Source organism: Pyxicephalus adspersus, chromosome 10 (genome assembly GCF_032062135.1).
Source record: "Pyxicephalus adspersus chromosome 10, UCB_Pads_2.0, whole genome shotgun sequence".
Taxonomy (NCBI): domain Eukaryota; kingdom Metazoa; phylum Chordata; class Amphibia; order Anura; family Pyxicephalidae; genus Pyxicephalus; species Pyxicephalus adspersus.
The window spans coordinates 41451560-41474265 of NC_092867.1; the positions used below are offsets into that span (position 1 = coordinate 41451560).

At 40.5% G+C, this 22706-nt stretch overlaps 1 long non-coding RNA gene across 1 annotated transcript; it reads right to left on the bottom strand.

Annotated features, from left to right (window-relative positions):
• Positions 1-6: 6 nt before the first annotated feature.
• Positions 7-22702, bottom strand: LOC140339226 (uncharacterized). Its single transcript, XR_011922407.1, has 3 exons — positions 22583-22702; positions 19080-19791; positions 7-3183 (listed from the first exon to the last, which is right to left on the bottom strand). It is a non-coding gene; the product is annotated as an uncharacterized lncRNA (long non-coding RNA).
• Positions 22703-22706: the final 4 nt, after the last annotated feature.

Genomic DNA, 22706 nt, shown 5'->3' on the forward strand with positions numbered 1-22706 from the left:
TTCCAAGTACAATAACCTAAATTTCTGGAACACACTGGTTTCTGGTTTTACCTATATAAAAGTACCTGTGCTAAATAGGTAGATTTGTTTTTTTTTTTGCTTCATCACAGAAATACAGTACATTAACACACATCTTTTTTATGTATCCTAAACCATTGACCTTAATTACAGTGCTTCTACACTCTTAGGTATTGTGATTAAGGGGAATTTATGTGTGTCATGCCACTATAGGCCACTATAGTGGGCAGTCAAGAATGGAAATTGCTCCTGATACCACCCCCCCACAAAATAAAAATATGTTCTAAAGAAGACGTTTTGTAAAAACTTGTAGAGGTGGTGTTTCTACCATAAATGCTCTTTAAAATTTCCTGGAATCAATCATTTTATCTTGTTTTAGCCTGTTTGCACCACTTGGCATTGAGAAAGTTGGTGCATACATTTTAATAATTCCAAATAAACTGTTGCAATAGCAAACATATTTCCTTTGTAAATACCATGTAAATACTTTTTTGGCAACTACATAATTTAGGCTGGGTCTACACCAGCGGTCGCCAACCGGTGGTCTGCAAGAAAATTTTGGGGGTCCGCTCTGGTCGCTGCATCCCCAGATCGGGATGCAGGCTCAGATCTGCGATGGGAGAGTGGGCGGTGTTATGTCATAAAGACGTCACTGTGGGGGAGGTTTCTGTGCGGTCGGGAGCCGGTGATTTTAGTGGTCCGTGGACCTGAAAAGTTTGGCGACCGCTGGTCTACAAGGACAATTTTAAAAACACATATAAACATTCCTATTGCATTTATATGTGTTTTTAAGCACTTTTTGTTAGCGTTTAAACCTTGCCTTTTTGCATTTTCCCGCGTTTTTAATGGCTTACTTACGTTTTAAGGGCTTAAAAACATGTGAAAACGTCCCATTGAAGTCAATGGAAGTGTTTCCCCACTTTTTCCAGCTTTAACTTAGCGGTTTAATTTTTTAAACGTTGCAAGCAACGTTTAGGATAAAGCTCATAAACGTGCCTCAAGGAAACGTTCTGGTGTAGATTAGCCAATTGGAATGCTTTGGGATTTCAAACATGGGCTTTAAAAGCCTCAGGTTAAACACCAAGGAAAACGTTCTTGTAGACTAAGCCTTAGGTACACATAAAGAAATAGGAAGCTGCCATAGCTAGTCTCTTTGTGGCCTAGCTGCCTGTGTTACCTGCTTGTTCCAGGTCAGTAACTAGAAAATACTGAAGCATCAGTATGACAATCCAGAAGCTAGCATAGGTCAAAAATAGAAGTATACATACGCCTCAAATTGTAGGTTTGGGAAACCTGTGTTTTGGTTATAATAGGAAAAGCAAAAATTGCTTTATTGCACCCCCAACTCTTCATAATTCCCCCATTGCTCCTTTCAATCCCTGGGCAGAGCTTACAAAGGGCTGAAGATGGTCTCCCTGTCCCCATTACAGTGATGTGCCAGAGGTCAAGCATCAGTATTGTCACATAAGAGGAAAGGATAAAACTCACATGCTAATCTATACCCAGAAGTACAAGATATTTTTTCCAACCAAGTTGAATCACGAAGTTGGGGGCGCAGGCATATGATTCCTGGAAGGAGAGATAAGTAGAAATGTTTTGCTTTTTACTCTGGTTGACCAAAGCACAGGTTTGATTTAAGCTTTTTAGGCTGTTTTGCCTGCAGAAGCTATGACCTGTCCCAAAGGAAATGACAAGTTTCAATCCCACCATTTCTTATCTTATTTTCCTTTACAAAATCCCTATGTATTATAATGAATATGTTCCAGTATATATTTTACCCTTTTCATTCTGCTTTTGAGTTTATCCTTTCCTTCTTCCTCTGTTAAATCATTCCCATATACTATTCCATCAAATAGCCAATCATAAAAAGATAGAGACAGACTTGTAAGCAAGAGTTTTCCTTGTTATGAAGGAATATAGCTGGAACAAGTTAAGAGGTAGAAGTCCCGAAAAGGCAGATGCTACATAAATCTGGTGGAATACTTCACTATTTATGCATGTCTGTGGTCACGCAACCTCTATTATAAATGGATACTTTCTCAATGCTCTTTCTATGCTCTATATGGTGTTTTGAGTCCTGCTAACAATACGCTTTCCTTTTTACTTTCTTGGACAGTTTTTATCTTTTATTTATATTTGGAAAAATATTTATTTCTACTGTATGTTCTTTTTAAAGCCCTAGATTCACCTTCTCCAACCTAGTCGTCTGTTTTTCAAAAATAAGTTACCAATTAAAAGATTCAAGATATGCCATAACACAACAGAACAATTACCTTGACTTCAAAAAGTAAACTTTTTTTTGCTGTGTTGGATTTGGTAAGTTCAGATGGTACCATTTTTCAACAAGTAATTTGAGTAATGTATTTGGAGGTATTTCTTGCACGTCATGGCACTTGATTGATTGATGTTGGGACAATGAACAGTCCCATTGCAGGTTGTTTCTGATACCACCAAGCAGATGACAGAAGAAGTCATCAGTGAAAAAAAAAGGAATGGTATCCCATGATTTTAGCTTTTTTTATATATATGTTCCAAGTTAGGCTCAATTGGAATGGCATACATCCGTAGAATGGCTTCAGTAGTATTCTCTGTGCTGTTGGTTGGTAATCTCCTGTTTGAATACTGTCTGGTCACGGCACATTGAAAGAATTCATCCTATGTCACCACACTAGACAATGATCACACCATGTTCTTCAGGTGACCGATGCAAACAACCGGAGGCTGCTTTCATCTTTCTTAGCCACATTAAAAATGGAAACCATAATGTTTGCCTTCTACATATAGCTTGCTCTGTATGAGATTTCTTCTATTTAAAAAATCAAACTTAGTAATACTGATATAAGGGTGGGTTTCCAAGGCAATATTTGTTTTAAGAGAAAGATTAAAATATAAGGTGCATTTGGTATTTTTTCAGTTACTGCAAAGAGGTTCTTCAAAGAAAGCGAAAGCTTCAGATTTTCCTGTTACACTTCCTATAATGGCAGCTTTAGATTAATTCTCAGTCCAAAAAGATGGAAGAAGGGCCATAGGTAAACTCTGCCAACTTCAGTAGGAATGAACAGGGAGTAGTAGGTTGAAGATGAGTGTAATGAGGTACCAGTAATTTAAAAGCAGTAGTACAGAAAAAAGAGAAGACAGAGAACAATTGTAACAACTGCAATACACCTGAAATGGGAGAGAGGAAAAAAATGAGAATATTAACCATTTTTTCTTTGCAATATTCTTTTTTTTTTACAAATATACCTGCAACCTCTGTTCTACATGTAAGAGACACTGTCAACTTTTCTAGGTATTAGCCTGAACTTATTACTATCTATCTATACACACTAAAGGATGATTTTTCACAAAAAACACCTATTTTTTGGTATCCACCCCATGCCAAAATTATGCTATAAATGTAAAAAAATGAAGATGCCCTGGGTTGGATGGTAATTAGTCGAGATTTATGCTACTCAGGACTTCCCGTGACCTTGTCAGAAAAAAGAGTGATGTCACCTTTTTAGAATACAAAACTCGCTAAAACATAAGTATATTTATTTACTTTTATTTCTTTTTACTTACTGGGATGGAGGTGGAGGGATTAAATAAGAGGATCTTGCTTGAAGCGCAATTACCAAAATTAATAAACTGATGTATCAGTTGAAATATATGAAAGGTAAAGGCCACCCTTCAATAAACAAACCCTCATAATATAACCATTGTTCACGCCCTTGTATGTTTTCATTATTTTAGTAAAGGTTTTACTGCCAATAAACAATATTTTCTATACTCAAAATCAAATATATTAGTTTTAGGAAACCTCCTTAATGGAGTCTCTGAATTGCAAGTTACACTTCGTGACTACTATTCTCACTAATTTTTTTTAGGGGGGATGACAGTAATGTTTATTATTGCCTTCAGTGAAAAGTTCTTCTCCAATAACCTACTAATACCATTTCTCTGGATTCAGTATTCCTTTGTGGATCTCATTTTTCTCATGTATTCTCTGTAGCTAATTTTCTGTAAGCTACATCACATCTGTTTTCCCATTAAAAGTATGTTGGATATGGCTATTTTTGAACTAAGTCACAGACATTTGTTAGATAGTAGACCTCTGACGCAAAGCTTTGGAAACACGAGAAACTTCGGAGAATAAAGTGACAACATCTACCAGAAATTTAGTCCATTGTTTAAGTCTTATGAAGCAGATGTACACCCATTCACTAAAATATAATTAAAAATAATAATTTATTTTCCAAAACCAATTTTTTTTTAATCTGTAGCTTTTGATAAAATAATTCCTGGAGACTTAGCCATAGAAGTCCTGGGTTTAGACCAGAGTACCCCTGTCACCTAATTATGCTCCTGCATGGTCCCTATGTTACACAGACATCCATTGAAGACAGGTGGCCTTTCCACAGGTCCACATAATTAATTAGTTAAAAATAACCAAATTTCCTATATATTTTTAATAATATTATTCTTAATTAATATGAGGGGTGCAAGGAAGAAGAAGGGAAGGCAAAGTAAACAAAATTAAGCTATTAATTTTTAACACACAATTAATTATTTAATGGAGATAAAGGAATTAAATAGTTCAAAGGTGGCTGGAGTTCATCAATATATCATTTAAAAAAAGGAGAACTAAAAAAAGTACTGAACAGGATATAAATATATAGACTCTAAAATAAAATACTAGCTAAATATTACTAATAATACTAGTTATTCAGCTTCCTTTAACATATACAGTAAGCACAACACATTTTCCAGCAAAGGAACTCAGCACTGTAAGACGTTCCTCTACCAGGTTGGTGCTATGACCACAGATCTTACCATGGCATGGATAGATGTATAATGCCCTACAGATGTTCATGCCTGCACGTTCTTCTCCATTTATTGGCCCCCAGCCCATCATATATTATCTTTATTTCCAATCTGACCTCTCTTTGGCAAAATGCAGATCATAATATTGGTGTGGTTAATTTAGTATACTTGTATCCATAAAAAAAAAATTCCTTCTAAAGAAATATTAGGTTGAAACATTCTTCGAAGTTTTTGGCCATATTTACTATTTATCATGGCCATCCTTGTCACATGGCATTTTAGAGCATTACTTTTTTAGCTCTATATATTTACTTTACTGTTTACTTTGTATATATAAATTTGTATTTGGAAATTGAAGGACCAAAGTTAACACAGTGTTAAAACCTTGTTATTTTTTCTTGTAGTTCATATTTTCAAAGAATGAAGAGCTCTAAAAGTAAACTAACTTTTCTCTTTTCTAACCTTTTCTGGGAAACTAGTAGGCGATCTGGAGATAAAAATTGTTTAAACATGTACTCTTTGCACTGGTAAAATCATGCTATATATCTTTTAAAGACCAAATGGAGGTTAGCCAAAACATATCTGAGGTAAATAGGAAATGCTAATAATAACATGACGAACATAAATATAAAGGTGACATATCCGTAGTATAGATGGATAGAGAACTCTTATGCATCATACAAGTATTCAAATCATACATTAAAGAGGACCTTTCATTAAGAGATGATTTAGGCTGCCACTGCTAATCTGGTTGGTGTTCTAATTCTCAGCCTTTATTACCTTTTTAATCACTGCACCAGAATGAGTATATAGCTCAAGTATTCAGCTGATGGTCACACAGTTATCTGCATACTTGTTTCAGGTGTGACTGACACTACTGATGCCAAGAGATCAGCGTTACATCCAGGTAATTAGTATTCTTACAATGAGTTCTGCCAAGGCAGCTTACATAAATTTCTTACTTATATGTCCTCCTTAAGGTTCTTTTTAACTTCTCTTCTTAGTAAATGAGCAATGAAGGTCCTCATAGGTCTTATAGTGTCGAGGCCAGATTGTGCAGAACCAACAAATGTGACCTAGGGCCCATTCCTGAGGTCATTATGTACCCCAGTCTCTGCATGCCTTATACAGCAATAATATCTGAACTGAATTTCAGTGTGATCCTAAGGCTAGTTGCCTTTTAACCTGAAGCTTGCCTAGTTGGTGTTCTGGTCCTCTGACTTTATTACATCATTGACCCAGAATGAGTATACAGCTAAGGTTTTCAGGTAATTGTCACATGGTTAATAGCATCATTGTTTCAGGTTTGACTGAACCCCCAAAAAATCAGATTTATATCTAGGCAATTTTAATTGACTTTAACAACTGTGGTTTTCTTTTAGTCAAGGTCCATTTAAATCTTCTTGAGGAATAACAAGTTAAGCAGATGACCCATGATAGATAAAACACAAGACTCAATAGTTTAAATAAATAGAAGTACAATATATGGTCCTTCCATTACACTCTGAAGGTCACACATTTTAGCTATGTTCACACTGGTGGCAGTAACAGGCATTGCCATGGGGTTCCTGGCATCTGACACCTTGCTGCCTGTAATGGTGAGCTGGTTCTTGAACCACCTACACTGAACTGCTCATTGCTGCCCCATTCATATTGTTTGGGTGGCTGCAGGTGAGAATGCTACATGTCACCTGAGGAAGCAATTCAGAAGGATAAAGAAGTCGTAACCCCACTGCAACCACTCCACCACTGTGAACATAAAGTTAGGTAGTATATTCTTTGTTACAGAAAAGTAAAAATATATCCATTGAGCAGGTGCAGTATACAAGCTAGTGTACATGTACTATCAACACATAGCTCAGGTTGAAAAGGTTCATACGTCAAATACCTTTGATTTTTTTTCCCTTTTTTAACAATTATCTGAATTTGAATGACATATTTGTTTAATTAAAAAAAAATTATTATGTACTGTCACAGATCAGCAGCAGTGCTGATCTGGTACTTGTTATCCTCCTGATAGTGTCTGATTTGCAGCAGCTGTTCCCACCTTGCTCTAGCTGCTCTGCACTTAGGGGTGTTGCTGAGCCATTTCTACCAGTTGATTCTCTCCTGTCCTAGTCCTCGCCCTGCTAGCCTGTCAGTCTCCCTATATATGCTGGGCTCAGTCAGACACCTATTGCCTCAGCAATAGGTATTACTACCCGAGGTTCCTGCGTGTATTCAGTTTCCAGTCCTGGTTTCCGGTTCCTGACCTTGGCTTGTCCTGACCGTGCTAGTTCTCTGCCTGCCCTGACCCGGTCCTGTTTTCGATTTTTGAATTTGCTCGACGGCTTTGTACTGCACCTTGGTTATCTCCAACTGTCAGCTGCTACTTGCACGGGTGAATCTGAGGGGCGCAACCTGGGTGCCGTTCACAGCAAAACCCAACACCCCTTGCGGGGTGCTCTGGTGAACACCGGGCGGTACCTTAGACTCTGCACCTCTGATATCACCTTGGCTAACGTGCTGGTAGCACAGAGGGTCCACCTCCTGTCTAGTGTCTTGTTCGTGATAGTTTGCTGAGGCCATGGATCCCGCTGACATTCCTCTACCCAGCTCTGTGCAAGCCCTGGAGCCATGAATTGAACAACAGGAGGCTCAAACAAATCAAGTTGTACAGGTGCTGCAGGATTTATCAACTCGCCTTAAGGAACTCCAGACCTCCCTGCTATGCAGCGTTGCTTCCACTCCCCTCTCCAGCTAATATTTCACCTGCAGCCAAACCTAAGATGAACCTACCTGATCGCTTCGCTGGGGACCAGAAGCACTTTTCCAATTTAAAAAATTCCTGCCTACTGTATTTTCGCCTGCGTCCGTTTTCCTCAGGCACTGAGGAACAGCGAGTAGGTCTGGTCATATCCTTATTGCAAGGCGATCCTCAGGATTGGGCCTCAGTCTGCCTCCAGGAAATCCAGCTCTAGCCTCTGTGGATGCTTTTTTCCATGCACTTGGTCTGCTCCATGATGACCCAGATCGAGCTGCTTCTGCTGAATCTGCCCTTCATGCCCTGCGCCAGGGACACAGGTCCGCAGAGGAGTACTGCGCTGAATTTCGCAGGTGGTCTGCAGATTCGCTCTGCATTCCCAATTTAGGCTAGGCCTAGCTGAGAAGATTAAGGACACCCTGGTACACTACCCTCCACCTGAGAGCGTGGAGGCTGCCATGCACCTAGCTATCAGAATTGACCGACGCCTCCGAGAACGTGGCCAGGAACATGCAGCCCATTCCCCGCTAATCTCCCTTCCAGTACCCAAATCATCTGAGTCTACCGGATCTTCTCCAGAGCCCATGGATACCAATCGATCCAAACTCCCACTATCGGAGCGTACACGTCGCTGCGTGCAACACCTGTGTCTGTACTGTGGGGGCGAAGGACATTACAGGAATCACTGTCCTCTCAGGCACCCAAAAGCCCTGACCTAGGGAATGGCAGTGAGTATTCCCTAGGTCCATTGTTTTGTACTCCCTCGTCCAAGATTACATTTACAGTGCAGCTGTTCTTCCCTGTCCAGACTGTTTGGGCCGAGGCTTATCTGGATTCTGGAGCCGACGCCAATTTCATGGACCAGAGTTTCGCTTTCAAGCATCGGATTCCACTGGTAGCTCTGGATAACCCTATCCCTATTTCCATAGTTAACGGTACAGTCATTCCTGAGCCCATCCATTTCAAAACCAGGCCACAGGGTGGGGGTGCTCCATTTTGAAACTCTGGAGTTTCTAGTAATGCTCCAGCTAGTGAACCAACTCCTTTTGGGTATGACCTGGCTTCTCCAGCACTCTGCAGTGATAGACTGGGTTTCTGGAGACATTCTATCCTGGAGCTCTTACTGCCTGCAGAGAATTGCACCTGCATGGACTGTCTGCCTGACAGAGACTGCACCTTTGCCTGGTCTTCCTGACTCCTATCAAGATTTTAAGGACGTCTTCTTCAAATAAAAGGCAGAGAGCCTGCCACCCCATTGTCCTTATGATTGCTACATTGATCTCTTGCCTGGTACTATGCCTCCCCGTGGTCGAGTTTGTCCCCTGTCCAGACCCAAGACCCAGGCTATGACAGCATATATTAAGGAAAACCTTGAAAGAGGGTTCATTCGCGAATCCACTTCACCTGCGGGCGCAGGATTCTTTTTTGTTGGGAAGAAAGATGGGTCCCTGTGTCCCTGTATTGATTACATGGGTCTGAACAAAATACCTGTCAGGAATCGATATCCATTACCCCTCAGCTCGGAGCTGTTCGACCGTATTCAAGGTGCCACCATATTCTCTAAGTTGGATCTGCATGGGGCCTATAACCTTATCCGAATTAAGGAAGGGGACGAGTGGAAGACTGCGTTCAATACTCGTGATGAACATTATGGGTATCTTGTCATGCCCTTTGGGCTCTGTAATGCCCCTGCAGTATTTCAAAACTTTTAAACGACATCTTCATGATCTGCTTTACACCTGCGTGGTCATCTACTTGGACGATATCCTAATCTTTTCCAGGGATCTTCCTTCGCATCAGAGAAATGTAAGGACTGTGCTTCAACGTCTCAGAGAGCACCGCCTGTATGCCAAACTGGAGAAATGTCTCTTTGAACTCTCTGAAGTGCCTTTCCTAGGTTACATAGTCTCCAATCAGGGGTTGCGTATGGATCCCGAGAAAGTTTCGGCTGTTCTGAAGTGGCCATTACCTCAAGGTCTCAAGGCTATCCAAAGGTTCCTTGGCTTTGCCAATTACTATAGACAGTTCATTAAGGGTTACTCCTCCATCGTGGCTCCTACACTTACTTTCCACCCTGGCTCTAAGAACACTAAAGCGCTGCCCTGTCTCGTTCTTTTGACGCTGAAGATACAGAGAAGGAACCTGCGCACATTATAGATCCTTCCAGAATTCTCCTGGCGGCTCCAGAACATTTGAAGGACATCCCTCCTGGGAAGCAATTTGTAAAGAAGTCCCTCTGTTCCCGTATTCTGGCATGGGGGCACAATTCCAAGATTGCTGGCCACCAAGGGCTACGGAAGACCTTTGAGTTCATCTCACGCCAGTACTGGTGGCCAACTCTAAAGCAAGATATAAAAGATTTTATTGCTTCCTGTTCCAAGTGTGCAGAAAGTAAAGTCCCTAAAAGGTTACCTTCTGGTTCCCTCCTTCCTCTGTCAGTGCCCAAATGCCCTTGGACTCATATCTCCATGGACTTCATCACTGACCTACCCTTACCGAATGGCTTTACCGTCATTTGGGTAGTAGTAGACCGATTTTCTAAGATGGCTCATTTCATTCCTTTGAAAGGACTTCCTTCAGCTCCAGCTTTGGCCAAAAGTTTCCTTCAGGAAGTATTCCGTGTCCATGGTCTCCCCTCTAGTATTGTCTCAGATCGAGGGGTACAGTTCACATCTCGGTTCTGGAGGGCCGTGTCGCCTACTGGAGAGTCAGCTGGATTTCCCCTCGGCTTACCCTCCACAATCCAACGGCCAGATTGAAAGAGTCAATCAATGCCTGGAACAATTTTTTAGTTTCTATGTATCTGCAAGGCAGGATAATTGGAGTGAGTTACTCCCTTGGGCCGAAATCGCTCATAATAGTCGTGTCAGTGAGTCTACGGGTTTCAGCCCTTTTTTCATGACTTATGGGTGTCACCCCAGAGTACCTCCACCTATTCGGTCTGGTTCTAAGGTCCCAGCCGCAGCAGAAGTCAGAGCCAGCTTCCACAAAGTTTGGGAGGACGCGCAGAAGGCATTACACAAAGAAGTTTCTCTTCACCACAAGAAGTGGGCTGATACAAAGAGAAGACCTGCCCCCAGATTTGTGCCAGGAGATAAGGTCTGGTTATCCACAAAACACCTGCATCTACGGGTCCCATCCTATAACTTGCCCCCCCGTTTTTTGGTTCTTTTCCTGTTCTATCCCAGGTCAATCAGGTGACTTACAAGTTGCGTCTGTCCCCCAGTCTTCGGATTCCCAACTCCTTTTATGTGTCTCTTTTGAAACCCCTGATCCTCAACCACTATTCCTGCAAATCCCCTCCTTCTTTTCCTGTCCAGGTGGGCTCTGAAGAGGAATTTGAGGTCGAGTCCATCACTGACTCCAGATTAGTTTGGAGCAAATTACAATATTTGGTTCATTGGAGAGGCTATGGTCCGGAGGAACGTTCTTGGGTGTCTCACACTGACCTTGATGCCCCTCTGCTGGTGAAGGACTTTCATAAGCAATTTCCCAAGAAACCGGGGGGATCTTTTTTGAGGAGGGGCCCTAAGGGGGAGTACTGTCACAGATCAGCAGCACTGCTGATCTGGTACTTGTTGTCCTCCTGATATTGTCTGATTTGCAGCAGCTGTTCCCACCTTGCTCTAGCTGCTCTGCATTTAGGGGCGTTGCTGAGCCATTTCTACCAGTTGATTGTCTCCTGTCCTCCTAGTCCCCGCCCAGCTAGCCTGTCAGTCTCCCTATATATGCTGGGCTCAGTCAGACACCTGTTGCCTCAGCAACAGGTATTACTACCCGAGGTTCCTGCGTGTATTCAGTTTCCAGTCCTGGTTTCCGGTTCCTGACCTTGGCTTCTCCTGACTGTGCTTGTTCTCTGCCTGCCCTGACCCGGTCCTGTTTTCGGTTTTTGAATTTGCCTGTCGACTTTGTACTGCCCCTTGGTTATCTTTAACTGTCAGCTGCTACAGTTCGCAGCAAAGCCCTACACCCCTTGCGGGGTGCTCTGGTGAACACCGGGCGGTGCCTTAGACTCTGCGCCTCTGATATCACCTCAGCTAACGTGCTGGTAGCACAGAGGGTCCACCTCCTGTCTAGTGTCTTGTTCGTGACAAGTACATTGAGATTTGCCATTAGGAAGCAAAAGCTATACCCTATGAAAACAAAATGACCCAATAACCAAGTTCAGGCACAATTCCCTGTGAATAGGCAGCCAATTAAATCCTTTTAATAAAATAGAAACATAGAATCCTTGATGTTATACTGAATAAAGTAAGGTCATACTCATTCCTATTTAGACAAGAACTTAAATGTAACCAAACCCTATGCTATAAAAAAAATATAACCCACACAAAAACATACGAAATTCCCCTAAAATTTTATCTATGTGTTTTCTAACATTAAATATTAATGGTAATAATAATAATCATATAATACAAACAACAAATGTATTGCTGTATATATTGCAGGTAGTTCATACATCTATGCAATTGCCTCTTCTGTAAAAGGGACCTGTCTGCTTGCACTTTTTAAACGTTTACATTTTATTCCACCCTATTACTTAAAATAATTAACTTTGTCAGTATCAAAGCCATTTTTAAGCTAAACTTCAGAGCTTTTATCCTTTTAGAGATGTCTGTTTCACACCTTCGATAAAAATAATTTTCATGGTACATGTATTGTTAGTACTTCATTTACACAGTTACATAAGGAAGTCTGAAAGAAAGGGAAAAATATTTAATAAATATCTTTGAATATAGTTGAATTTTGTGGATACAGACTGTCCTTTTTACTGTGAAGGAGGATGTTCTCTCCCTAAAGACATGGCATAATTGTCTCTGGGGTTTCTTACATTTCCTCCATTAGTGATTCACAGGCTGGAGTCAGGCGAACCCCACACATTCTACACAAATAATGGCTGCACCCACATGTCTGGAGCTCCCTTGGGATGAGCGTAGGAAGACATAAGTAACACTAAATAAAAATATGAAATAGCTGTCCCGAGTTCTTGTCTGTCCATTTGATTTTGATTAGAACTTCTTGCATACCCTACTCACCTCCAGTACCAACATCCAAAGATTGGACCTGCCAAAAGCCACAAAGATTTTGGAAACACATATAAATTTAGGATAAGGGTAATTATTAAATTTACATAAAATTCCTTCTAAGGTCCTCTTACAAGAAGCCATGCTTTTATTCTCTAAATTTGATAAAAGTTACCCATCTTTTTATTCATGGCAACAACAAAAACATTGCAGCATCAGGGTCCCGGGTTCAAATAACAGCCAGAACACTGTGCATATAATTTATATGTTCTTCTCCTGACTAGTCCTATGGTCTTTTCTTTCCTACAGTCTTCTGTAAACTTTTTAACACCATGCCAGTCTTCCTGACTGTTGATCCATTCTTGGAACCATATGTCACAATTGTGTCCCTGCATGTGAATAGAACAACAGAGCGTAATGGGAGACCCAGGTATCAAATTCTATCATTAGGGTCACATTGCAGAGATTTTCCTGTTACTAAGGCAGGGATATATTCTCATTGCAGACACAGAAATCAGTAAAAGTATAAAAGTTCAAACCTTTTTAACTCGGTCATAAAATATTAACTTTATATCTGCTTTATCCTGTAGCCTATCCACTGCCGGACCCGAGATTACAATCATATAAACGTCCTTATTGGAAAATGTTAATTTTTCATGCTGTCACATAAACAAGAAATCTCCAATTATTAGGCACCTATAATCATTAAAGTTGATTAAAGCAAACTGTGATAGACTATACTAAAAGAATATCTTCTGTAAAATAATATGGTAGTATCTATATATCAGAGGAAGGGTATCTGTAACAAAATCATTCTCTGTGCAGCCCAGGATTCCTCAAACTCAGACAAACTTAGCTATAAAACCTCATCTTCCCTCCAACTCTTTACCAAAAACTCAACCGTATCCATCCAGCAGCTATTAGGGTTGACCACTGACACCCTAAAATTGTTTGTGATATGCTGGTGCTTCAGTGACTCTGTTGACCACTAATTGTGCTGAAACAGCAAGCCAGAGCTCCATTTATCTTGGTTCAGGGAGTGGCCCTCAAAAGTGACAACCTAGGGACACCTGTGGTGGAATGCTGGGCCCCACAAATAACTAACTGTTGTGATCTGGCAAAAAATGGAGCTGCAGCCGGGCTAACAACCCCTCTGTTACAAATAATGGATTGGTTACAAACTTTTGAAATGTCTGACAGTGATTCTGAGAGGCCCACAAAAAGTAATGTGTGAAGGGCTGCAGAGGGATCATAGAGTTGGGGGCAGTAGGGGAGCCAGGGAACTGGGGAAGTAACACTACAGAAGGACCATGTAGCTGGGGAGGAAGGCTACATAGGGCAAGATAGCTGGAGGATAAGGGCCAGAATGATGGAGAGGAAAAGGTGTTAGGGCAAGGTGCTACTAGGCATGCTTTCCATCCAGTTTATTCCCCAGCTCATAGCACATGCCTTCTTTCCCTTCAACTCACTTATAATAGAAAGAAGCATTCTACTCTTCCAAACTCTCCCCCTACATACTGTTTACCCCCCCCCCTGCTTCTACCACATGCCTTCTAGCCAGTTTGTTCCTCAAATTCACAGTTCATTTTACACACCTTGTCACACACCTCCCTATTCCCTCTGTAATCTATTGCAAAGTGGAACTAAAAAAATGGTATCAAAAATTATTAACTCCAATTCAGCCATGCACTTAACTGTTGGGTGCAAACTTTGACTTTTGGGCCTTTAAATTTAGATAACACTGACCTTTTAGTACTAAATATTTTTAAAGGAAAATATGCAACTTAGGTTAATATAAGAACACGTTATCTATACAGAATGTTTCTTTCTACAGTAGATATGTTTATGTTATATATTAACAAAGAGCACCCCCGTGTGATAGAGGAGAAGTAATTCTTGACAGTACATGTTGCAACAGGATGTAACATAAACGTCAAATTTCCACAATTAAATTCCATAGATTTAGGCAACTAAGCTCCTATTTCTGAAATAAATGTTCAGAATGCTGCTGAAAAAAGTTAAGTCATATTTTATATGTGTGTAAATATAAAAGGTGTGTGCTAAAGAACAGACAGATAGGGCCCGATTTATTAAACCTTTCCAAGGCTGGAGAGAATACACTTTCATCAGTGAAACGGGGTGATCCAGCAAACCTGGGATCGTTTTCTTAAAAGTCATTTGCTATTTGTTAGCAATTGTTGTCAATCCTGGACCAAATCCTTTCCAGGTTTACTGGATCACCCAGCTTCACTGATGAAAGTGTATTCCCTTAAGCAATGGAGAGCTTTAATAAATCAGGCCCATAGACTCAAAAAATATTTACAATATAAGAATTATAATTGATTTGCATTACTGTTTATTTCTAGCATGCAAGTCTATGAATAAGCCAACTTAAGGAAAACAACGCACAACCCATTGTTTTAAAATCTCTGACAGAGTCCCTAAAAGAGGTATCTATACACCTATGCAGGGCTAAAGGTAAAGCTGGCACTCAGTATTACCATCCATACCAGTGTATCTCAACCTTTTACATGGGGAACTCCTGAAATTGCCTTTTAGGTCTTTGAGAAACACGTCTAAAATTACTTTATCTACAGCTCACGGTACAAGTTTGGTACCTGGGAAGAATGTGACCCTTATGTTCTAGCATGCCTGTGCCTGTATGTAAAGCCAGTTTTTGGCTTGATGAGTTTATTAGGAGCTTGAGTAGCTTTTACAGCCCTGACCTCAAACCTTTAAAACACCTTTGGGAAAAACTGGAACACAGATTGCCTAACAAGACCTGGTGAACAAGTTTCTAAAATCACAAAACTCTCTTTTGGCTAATAAACTTCATATTCTCACAGAAATGCTGCAAAATCCTGCGAAAATCTTTCCATTAAGACTGGAATGGAAGTTGAAGAGGTGGTGGTGAGTAGGGGGAAAGGATAACAACTGGATATAGATGCCGATGGTTCTGGAATGGGATGCCTGGGAAGCTTATATAGATGCGATGACCATGCTGCCACAGACTTTTGGTCATATAATGTATCTACAGGTACACTATTAATGTATGTTATTTTGCTGATCCTGTCATAATTTTGAATATCATTCTTAAAAACAGCCAAAGAGCAGCAATGAAAATAGGGAAGAACAAACTAAAGCACAACACTTTTAGGAATTTATGATTTTGCCTCTTGCATTGATATACTTTAATTTCTACTGCCTTCAAAAATGGTAAATACATTTTCCTGCTCCTTGCGAATACCAGTGGTGCCGCGGTGCCTTCTCCACTTCCATTATTATCCACTCCAAAAATGTATTACTGAAGATATCCAGAGTTGAGCTTTAAAATGTTCAACTTTGCAAAATAAACAGCAAAATCAGAAAGCTCATGTTATATGAAGCTAGTGGAGGACAATACCCGCAAAAGGCCCAACTATGATTACAAAATTTCTTTTGGCCAGACTTGCCCTTTCAATAAAACCAAACATTCGTTCTACATCTCTTGCACTTTGTTAGTATATAATGTTTCCTGTCTGATGTCAGTTGTTCTTTAAAAGGTTAACATAGGCTACAAGTGGTTTGGCATAGAGGTGATATATTCTGTGGACATGGTCAGCACATATTTAGTGACAGTGCAAGGTTTTATCACATAAAGGAATTTCTCAACATGTGACCTACACACTCATAGGTACATACACAGAAGAAATTCCGTTACCGTCACAGCATAATGTTTGGTGTGTAAATACTAGCAGCATATTGAATAACACTATAAAAAGCCCAACATTACACAGGTATGTGATAGTGATAGAGGTGCAATTTCCTCCAAAAATAAGTAAACAAATTTGGAATTGTGTCAATTTTACCAACTTTTGTGAAAGTAGCTGAACCTGTATTAGTTATGTCTGTACTTTCCCTAATGTTACAACTATATATACATATAATAAAAAACATGGAAAAGGGTAATTTATCTTGCTTGATAAGTTCCGAGAGTAACAGCACAAAAAACATAAAAAATAAATGTAATGTTTACATATGTATATGGACAGTTTGTGCAGTGTTTGGAAAAATAAATCACCAAAAAATAAATATAGCACTTTGAAACAAAAGGCTGTTATGAACACAAAATGCTATTTAGCTATGAAACACACAAGCACATGGATGGGTTCTGAGTCGCCCAAATGTGTTATCCAGTGCTTTGTGTGCACTGACTATATAGGCATATGGCACATACAAGGCCTCTGCAGAGTATCAAGTCAAATTCTTTATGATGTGCATGGAAGTCCTAATAGTAAGTTTCTAAAAATTGTTTGGAACTATGAACTTCTAGGCTAAGGGCTGATATCGGTCAGGAATCTGGCGTGTGCACAACGCTCGTCATTCATGGATCTGTCCTGATGGATCCATGAATGATCATAATGAAAGTTAAAGGGAGAGAACGCAGCAGGCTGCCATTCCGTCGTTCTCCCCCTCCACTTTCCATAGAGCAGAACTCGTTCATGCATCGATCAGTCTTTTGTCGCTGGATAGGATCTTGAAAGATTCTTTCCATTGACAATTATTGCATGTGTGTACGCAGCCTTCGATTAGACTAATCATTGTCTGAATTTGATTCATTATATTTGTGTAGCCCCTATCCTTATGGGGAAACCATTGCTGTATGTTTTTTTGCTTTTTTTTACCATGAATAAAGTGAAAAAAAAAAGTAAAAATGCAAAAGCTTAGGCAGTCACTGAAGCTTCTGTTACAAACTACCATTCTATGACTCACAACATTATTAATTTTGAGGCAGCAAAACTAAACCTGTTCAGATTTAAAAATCGTGTCACTGTTTCCTAATTAGTGGAAAATGCCAGTTTAGAAAATATTAGGCTTTTGAGGTGGGTGTTTAGGTGATTACAGATTGCACTATTTGACAGCTTTTGTATTACATTACTAAATGTACGGACAGTGGAAGCAACACAGAATATAAAAAAAAAAAATGAGACACTCACAGACTTGCATAAGATGAACATTTATTTTAACAGAACGCCAACAATAAACAATTCCAACAAGACAAATGGCTACAAAACAGAAATGTGTGCTGTATAATGGGTAGGAATAGTGTGGTTGAGCAGATATTGTAGATGACTGGAAGTCTGTAACTAAGCTGAATGCTGAAACTGTAATTAGAGAGCCAAAGGGGCTGCTTGCCCAAATCTGCTAATATCTTGATGTATAAAAACACAACATGTTGTTTAGCAAAAAAAAAAAACAATTACAACAGGCTGTATAGCGATGACCTAGTTGGACAATTACAATGGGGAGCTATGATTTGGTGTAATTTAAATTGGTGAGAAAACTGCAAAGCTTATGTTGTAGTCCTGGGCACAGGAGCAGTGCCAGATGGCATGCTGACATGATCACAGACAGTGATTAAGATACAAAAAGCACTGCTGTGATATCTACAGGTCATGTAACTGAAGCTGATAACATTTCTCAGCAGACTGCAAAAAAAACCTATAACAGGGATCTGACGGTAAAAGAAAGCATTATAGTAACACACCCATATACACACTCTCCTATGTGTTTTAAAATTACACATGTGGTTCTTTCTCAATGATCCTTATTTTAGCTAATCATGTCTTTATATCTTTTGCTTCTGCTTATAAACACTGCTTGGAAAACTAACCCATTTATTTATTTAAAACTGATCTGTAGCCAGGTATACAATTATACTCTGATTCCCAAATATTTTCTACAATATACAGTAATTATTTGTAATTACCATGTTGATTAGAATGGCAGCCCATGAAAAGCAGAACCGACCAGCTCATGTAGAAGTTAGTGGGGAGATATTAAAGTGAAGTCACTGGCACAACCCTCCTCCAAAACTCCAAAAGTCCTCCACATTGGCCATTGGCACCATGTCCAATGTGTTTTCCTTAAAACTTTAAAATAGTATCCTTAAAATAAATAAGTGTCTTTTTGAACTAAATGGCTACAATTCAGTTTTAAAGTGATCCTGTGCTCTGCTCATGCAGGGCAGGGGAATGGGTTTATTTTAATGCAACATTGGCATCTAGTTATACTCAATTTGCCTTCACTGATCCATTAGCCAAGTGAGCACAGAAAAGAAGATCTAGAGTTTAACAGGGTTTGTCTCCTCACTCCCATTTGATGTCATTGAGCCCTAAACATTTCTGAGCCAGAAGTATGTCAAATGTCAAATGTTCTCCATAACCCAACGTACCGGGTATGTCCCTTCAAATTTATGATCAAAGGGTGCAGAAGGTGAGCATGTGTGGCTAAGGGGGCTTTAAATTGGGCTTGCTGCTTTGCTTTGGGCCCAGCACAAGCTTAAATCAGCAGTTTAGGTAAAACTAAAAATTTGACTCTATAACACATAAAGTATACAGTAGATCACTGCTGCTTTTGTGACCTTCAATGCCCTAAGCACTGAGATACCTGGATCTTATGCAATGTGTTTTGAACATTCTATCAACAACAAAAAAAAGTGATCAACGAACCAGCTGTTGGCATTAAGTCGATGCATGTTTTGCTCTTCGGTGTTGGTTTCTGCTGTGGCTTGTATGTCTTCAACGTGACACAGCTGTACAGAGGTCTTCCTTTCTGACTCCAGATCATTGGGAGGACTTTCATCCTTGTTTTCTGGCATGTCGTCTACCATGCTGGAAGTGTCAGTGTGATTTGTCCCAGAGAAAGCGTTTCCATTGCTTGTGGTAACACCAAGCGGGTCATCAAATGACATCACCAATGTACACATAACTGCTAAATTTCAGGCAAGTTTAAAAAAAAATGTAATGGCCTCCTCAGCAATGGCAGAATATTCAGTATTGTAGATGCTGTTACATTTACAGTTTACATATTATTAATAATGTGCAACCAAAGTGGTGTACTTTTGACTTTGGGCTTATAATAGTGGCAAAAAATGTTAATAAAAAAAGCTGTGTCCCCATTAATGACTACCCCTGGATCAAGTTGGGAATTTGTGAGGAATGCCTACTACCCCTATAGCCCCCCTGGCGTAATAAATTAATATATAGGGGGACTGTGATATTTAATTTCCCTTTCCATGGTTACCAACTAATATTGTTTGTGCAGCTCTTCCGTCATCTGGTTAGGAAAAGTGCAGCTCCGGCCAATGCTGTTCACGCACAGATGTCAGAAATTACAGTCAGTGAGAAATCTTGGACTTGGTTCAGGTGAAGGAGGTTTTCACTATGAACAATAAAAAAAGGAAAAATGTCACATAAATGTAGACATGAATATCAGCTACAAATATGTAGAGGTTCAGATCAGTTAGGACTGAAGGGAATATGACAAATACAGATGACTTTGCTTTCCAATGACATTTCCTCCTCCTAAGCTGAACTTTGAGATCTCCATATCCTGCATCATTACATCTACAATGTTCCCAGGACCCTGACAAAAGGGCTTCCATTAAAGTCAACATGTCAGCCACTTCAAAAATAAAAATCATACCTTTAGGCAGATAAAATAGATAATATTATTATAATTATTATTAATCCTAATATTATTATTATTAATAAACAGGATTTATATAGCGCCAACATATTACGCAGTGCTGTACATTAAATGAGGGTTGCAAATGACAGACAAATACAGACAGTGACACAGGAGCAAAGGACCCTGCCCCGAAGAGTTTACAATCTAGTTATAAATTAATGCAGCTCTATATATTTAATACAATAATACTATACTCCTAAGCAATACAGCTTGGCTAGCAATCTACCCCCAGTCTGTGATTGGACAATAAAGAAGCAGCAAACTGATGAGGTCATCATTCTACCTGTTATCTAGCTACAACATGCAAAGCAATGGTGTTCAGTGCTGATCATGCTACTTCCAATGTTCATGCTGTTGTGTTGAAAATACCTGGAGGCACCTTGTCCATGAAGACTTTTTCTGGACAGAATTCTGCACACAGTAGATGGGTGTACCTTGGTCCCATGGGTTTTTGATAGTCCCACCCTAATGGCTCTGCCCACCACCAGGGAACGCCCCCTGAAGTGAAATCCCTCTCCCCCGTATGCATTGCAGAGGAGAAGAATTTCCCTTTGGGGAGCTGTTCCTATTTACCGCGGAGGTAGAAGTATCAACGCCGGCCGCGGTTACTGGGGGAGCAACAGCAAGGAGGCAGCACCGGAGCTTCGGCGGTCCGGTGGTTCCTAACACCCCCTGGCAGATCCAGCCGGGGGGGGGGCGTTAGGCCGGAACGAACTACTGGCTAGGCCGTATCTGGCCTAAAGGCCGGAGTTTGCCGAACCCTGGTCTAAGTCATTTTTTGGGAGGTAGCCAAATAACCTAACTGCATGTTTTTGGGATGTGGCAGGAAACCGGAGTACCCTGAGGAAACCTACACAAACACAGTGAGAACCTGCAAACTCCATGCAGATAGTGTCCTGACCTGGGACCCAGTGCTGCAAGGGTCGAAGCACTTATCTCTGAGTCATCGTACTGCATTTTATAGATACCTATGTATTTTCCCTGTGATTCCTCACAGGAGGAAGTCTTGGTAACCGGGACTGTAATTGGAAAAGTTTTTCTGGCTTTTCCAACTTTTTCCATAGGTGAAAAGATTTTACTGAAGTAAAGTGGGAAGTAAAGTTTTGCCCACACAGTTTTCATTCAAACTTTGGCCATTGATTTTAGATGGGATGATAGAAAAACTGACTCTTGGCTTGGATCGGTGTCTGGTGGTTGGAGTGTGAAGTGATTGCAATGATAATTAATTATGTCATTAGGAAATTATGATCTAAATACTTCAGACTATAAGAGCTAAAATAACTAAAATAATGAGTACATCCAAATTTTTTTTTACATAAAGTTGCATAGGCTACAGCGCCTGATATTTGCAGGTGGTCTCTCATCCAACCAGAAATAACCAAGTCTGGACCTCCGTGGCTTTTAGGATCAGACACATATACAGGGCGGTATGGCTATTACCCTACCAGGATGTTTTTGATATGTGTTAAGAAAACCACACAAACAAGAGCAGAAGATACAAAATCTGTGCCTAATGTAAATGCTAAGGTTCCTGAAAAGTTCTAGACTTTGTTCGGCACACTGAGATGACCCAGGACACTACAGAAGCCTTTCTCAACCTTTTTTTACCCCCGGAGGAACCCTTCAAATAGAGGAACGAATTCAAACAGATGGTATGGCTATTAACATACCAGGATGTTTTTAGTACATGGCAGGAAATCCATACAAACATGGGGAGAACATACAAAATCTGTGCTGACCCTTGTGGAATCCTTCAAAAACTTTTAGGTCTTGGGCTACCCCTACTAAAACCATAAGATAAAATACACCTTGTATGGGTAGTAAGAAGAAAGAGTGCCCCCTACAGGTAGCTAAAAAGAGCTTTAGCGCCTTGACTGCCACTTGGCAATGGCAACAAAATGAGGAGGTCTTCATCACATGGGAGGTCAATCAGGCAAAACTTAAATAACCCTCAGGAATAGATGGTCTACAGGGTCTTGGGTCGGTTTCACACCTGTGTGCTGTGGTGAATTTAATAACAGAGAACTGATGGTAAGAAAGTGGAATGGTCAAAAGGATGACCTTATAAGTCTGCTGCTGATCTTTTGCCATCCAATCAGGAAGTTGTGGGTGGAGCCAGGACACCACTGATACAGCATATTAGCAGGTAGTCTGACAGAGGCATCACACAATAAACAGAATAAGCCCCCTGTGTGTCTCCTGTGCTGTCCATCATATGTAATATCCGGAGCGCACGTCCTTTCTTCATATTAAGGCTGCAGGTGAGGTACTGAGCTGGTAAACATAAAGCTAAGACCCAGCATCGTGACGTCACCGCACGTCATACCCTGACATATCTAATCCCTTGCCTCATGCAGTAGGGTGGGGTATTCTCCTAATGCTACAACTATTATTACCCCGAACACCCCACCACCTCGCCCCATTCTACACTGACAAGGACCACCACCAATAACACCAAACAAGGAACACACCCCCTGCTCACCATTCTTCTCCATCTCCAGTTCTAGGTGTAATACTATGACGTCACAATCATCCTTCGCTTTCCATAGGCGGAGCATTCAGGAAAAGCATGAACAATTGAGAACGAGGTGTGACACGCGGCGCCG